We start from the raw sequence: 4,711 nt of genomic DNA, 5'->3' as shown, positions 1-4,711 counted from the left end.
GATGAGACCTAAAACGGTACTAGCTGAGGTCCCTTTGAACTTGAAAAGGATGAGTTCCCAGGTGTTTGGGAAAAGATCAAAAAGAGGAAGTGGGAGCTCCTAACTAAGCCAATCACTAGAATCAACATCAACTTGGTGAAGGAGTTTTATGCAAATGCAGTAAGGGAGGATCAAACCAAGAACCCCACATACAAAAGCTATGTGAGAGGGGTGGAAGTTGACTTCAGTCCTAAAGCAATCATGAAAACTCTTGGCCTGAAGAACATACATTTCAGCCAAGCAAGTTATGAAGAAAGGATGAGAGGAGAACCTGACTATACAACTATTGCTGAAGACCTTTGTGCCATCAGAGCTGAATGGGTGAGAAAAACAAGAGGGGCTCCAAGAGTCTTGAGAAGGGGAGACCTAACACCTGAAGCTAAAGGGTGGTATGCAATAGTTAGGAGATCCATCCTACCCACTGCAAACTCTTCAGAAATAGTCCCTAAAAGAGCCATCTTGCTACATTGCATTATGGTTGGAGGAGAGATCAAAGTTCATAAACTCATTGCTGAGCAGATACAAGAGTTTAGTGAGAAAAGTGACCCTGAATCCTGGCTTCATTTCCCTAGCACCATCATTAGACTATGCATCGATGCCCAAGTACCACTTGAGGATGAAAGACCTAATTGGCTATATCCTGGGCTGGCCATAACTGCACACAGAATGACTCTTGGCCCAACTCCTCCAAGACATACAAGAAGAAGAAATGAAGGAGGGCAACAAGTGGAAGCCGAGCAAGAAGCAGCACAAGAAAGACAGGAAGGAGAAGACAGAGAAGAAGAGCAAGAAGAGCAAGCAACTCCTGAAAGAAGACAACGAATTCCCAGAGACCCATGGATATGAGCAGAATGCAGGAAATCATGGAAGGAATGTCTCAACAATACATGAGGTCTCGGGAAAGACAAGAAGACTTTCATCTAAAAATGATGGATATGCAAAGGAACTTTGAATCAAGATTCTTTGATCTGCAAAGGGAACAAAATCTACACTTACAGGAATCCTTCAGCCACATATGCCAACACCAAGATGCCAATGTCTTGGCAATCAAGGAAGCCACCACTTTACAGAATGCAAGATACTCAGTCCAAGCTGATTACAACATCAGTTCGCAAATCAAGCTTAACTACATAGGGGAACATCTACACAAGATGGACCCAGCATTCCCAGCTTATGATGAGTATTTCAAAGGGAGGAAAGAAGGAGAAATAAACAAGGCAATGATCCTTGAAAAAGGAGTGGAAGAAACGATGAAAAAGGCTGGATTCTGGAAAAAGCTCATAAGAAAAGACAAAGGAAGCACAAGTGGTCAAAAAGAGGCAGGAAGCAAGAAGAAGCAGGATCCCAAGAATTAAGAAGAACCAAGCAATAAATAAGAGGTGGTCTCGTTCCTTAATAATCAAATGATAATTGGTGAATTGTCTATTATGAACGTGTTTTCATCATAAGTCATTTAAGTGTTAGGAGGAGTCTTTTTTTTTTATGAGTCGTTTTTTTTTAGTATGTGTGTTTGTTAAGTGCTTTGAATAAAGTTAATGCCTAGATGTTTGGATATAACTTCACCTTCTTAAACAATGCTTGCCATGCTTGTTCTGTTTCCAAAATAAAAGAAAAGTTTGAACAAAAGTAACTTGGCTAAATTAGTAACAAATTAAGTAGAATTAAGTGGTGGTATGCATGCTTGATTGTTTAGTCAGATCACTGGAATTAGAGTGTAGAATTATCATTCTTTATGTAGAAATTGAAAATTGTCTATGGATCTTGATGAATAAATGTCTTTGGCCATAAAAAAGAAAGAAAAAGAAGAAGAAAAAGCCACTGAAAAAGGGCAACCAAAAGCAAAAAAAAAAAAAAAATTGAGAAAATAAGCTAGGCACCAATGGTTTGAACTTCTGAGACAAATGCCTGTGGTGTTTATGTATTAAGGATATGCTTGGATGAATAGGTTCTGAGGAGTGTTTCAACACTTGGTAACTTGGGTTAACTAACCCGGGATTATCAACCAAAGTCCATTATCAAGAGCAACCTAAATACAAAACATTTAGTCACACAAAGAGGTGCTGGGCACCAATGTCTCAAGAAGAAATGTGAACTAAAATGCCTAAAGTGGATATGTGTAGTGCACTGATAAGAAAAAGAAAATGCCAAAGGCTTGTGCAACACATGACACTAAGCAAACAAGGAGCAAAAGAAGCTCTAAGAAAAAGAAAAGAAAACAAAAGAAAGGTACCAAAGACATAAGAATAACAAGAGGCCATAGCAGTTTTTGATGGATGCAATGAAAAAGTGATAATCCTACCTGATAAGTATGAAAAAGTGATGCTGCAACTTTCTGCATAAACCCTTCTGATGAACTTCAAATGCTTTCTAATATAGCCAATGTAATTGCTTTCTGTTTCATACTTTCTTCTCAAATAACTCAGGACTTGCTTAGGGACAAGCAAGTATTAAGTTTGGTGTTGTGATGCCAAGGCATCATGGACTAGTTTCACTAGCAATTTTCTGTTAGTTTTAGTTGTTTTATGCATTTTCTTGAGCTTAAAGTAACCAAAAATGGTTAAATGAAGAACAAAGCAATAAATCATTCAACATGTAGATTTTTATGCAAATTCCATGAGTTTTTAGTTATATTATTTGAATGCTATGAATGGAAGATTTCTCATGAAACTTTGCAAGACTTTGATGCAATTGTTTGGATGATTTCAGGGAAGAAGAGGCTAAGCAAGGAAGCAAGAAAATCAATAAAGGAAGCTTGAATATCACATGTGGAGTTTAAGTTCCAGTTTAAGCTTAAACTGGAGCTTAAACGCCAAAATCATGAAGAATAAGAAATGCTGGGATTGAAGTTTAACCTCCAGTTTGACCTCAAACTGGAGGTTAAACGCCAGAATGATAGGCCTCACTTAAGGAGCATTCCACGTTTAACCTCCAGTTTGAGTCAAACTGGAGGTTAAACGCCAGAATGAGTATGACACCAGGGAGGAGTTCCACGTTTAACCTCCAGTTTGACCTCAAACTGGAGGTTAAACGCCAGAACCAGGAAGAGTACCAGGGCCATTCCACGTTTAAGCTCCAGTTTGACTCAAACTGGAGCTTAAACGTGTTCGACGTTTTCTTTTACCCAGGGTTGCTCTCTCCACCTCCACGTTTAACCTCCAGTTTGACCCCAAACTGGAGGTTAAACGTGTTCGACACCTCCAGGGCCACCATTCCAGCTTCCCGTTTAACCTCCAGTTTGACCTCAAACTGGAGGTTAAACGTGTTCGACCTCCAGTAAGCCTCCACCCTTTTCCACGTTTAACCTCCAGTTTGACCTCAAACTGGAGGTTAAACGTGTTCGACCTCCAGGATGCCTCATTCCTTTTCCACGTTTAACCTCCAGTTTAACCTTAAACTGGAGGTTAAACGTGTTCGACTACATTACTCTCCAGGGCTACCATTCTTCCATTTCCACGTTTAAGCTTCAGTTTAACCTTAAACTGAAGCTTAAACGTGCTTCTACAAAAGGCCTCACTGGAAGTGTCTGGCGTTTAAGCTGCAGTTTAAGCTTAAACTGCACTTAAACCCATCTTGGAAAGGTTTCTGGCCAAAATATTGTGGTTTAAGTTAGTCTTTGAGCACAAATATTAACTTAAACTCACTTTGGTATGAAACCCAATGATATCATGGTTTATGGGATTGGGCTGAAGGATTGATGAGTTTGAAATCTCATTATTGAGTCATGTGTCATTATTTGATATCACTAAATTGGCTCAATGAAATGTACAGAATTTGGATCAAACCTCATCAACATTATGGATCATAAACCCAAGGCAAAAGGAAAGCAAGGAGAGGCCTCAAAGCCCAAGAAGCACAACTGAAGCTCAATATAGAAAGTGTATAAATAGGATAGAATTGAAGTTAGAAAGGACTTGGACTTTCACTTTTAGCCAGTTTTCCTTTTCTTTGTAATTGAATTCAGAGCTATGATTCACTAAACCCCTTTCATTGGGTTAGGGAGCTCTATTGTAATTCAATGAATAATAATAGTTTATCTTCTTCTTCAATCTTTTCTCTTGAATTTTGTTAGAAGCTTCGATCTAATTCCATTGAGTAGTTGTTTTGGGAAAGAAGCTACTCATACTTGGATCCTTCGGAGCCTTGGGAAAGGAATGGAGGTTCATGCTAGAGAAGCTTTCTCACAGTGGATTGGATTGGGTTTGGATGGATATTGTGACATGTAATCCTACCAAATTGTGGTTCATGAAATTGTGTGGTATTAATCAGTGACCAAGCATCATCTCTTCTTTGAACATTTAAACCAAGGGATTGGGAATTTGTTTGTTTTAGAGAGCATTGGGTGAGCCAAGGAATTGGGATCCAATCATATAAGATTGCCAAGCAAAATTCAATGAATGCATGGTTGAGGAGAGATTTACATGTTTTGATTCGGAGATTTCAATATCTCCTAAACCCAATGAATTCCCCATTTCTGATTTCCACTTTCTCTTACTTCTGCAATTCAATTCTTGCATTCCCCATTCCTTTTAATTTCAGCAATTTACATTCTGTCTTTAATTATGCAATTAATTCAGCCATTAATTTCTTGTCATTTACTTTTCCCGCCAATTTTACATTCCGCAATCTCATCTCAATATATTGATTTTCCGAATTTAACTAACAACCACTTTAT

This window comes from Arachis hypogaea, chromosome 15, assembly GCF_003086295.3.
Source record: "Arachis hypogaea cultivar Tifrunner chromosome 15, arahy.Tifrunner.gnm2.J5K5, whole genome shotgun sequence".
Taxonomy (NCBI): Eukaryota; Viridiplantae; Streptophyta; class Magnoliopsida; order Fabales; family Fabaceae; genus Arachis; species Arachis hypogaea.
This window is presented reverse-complemented; position numbering follows the sequence as displayed.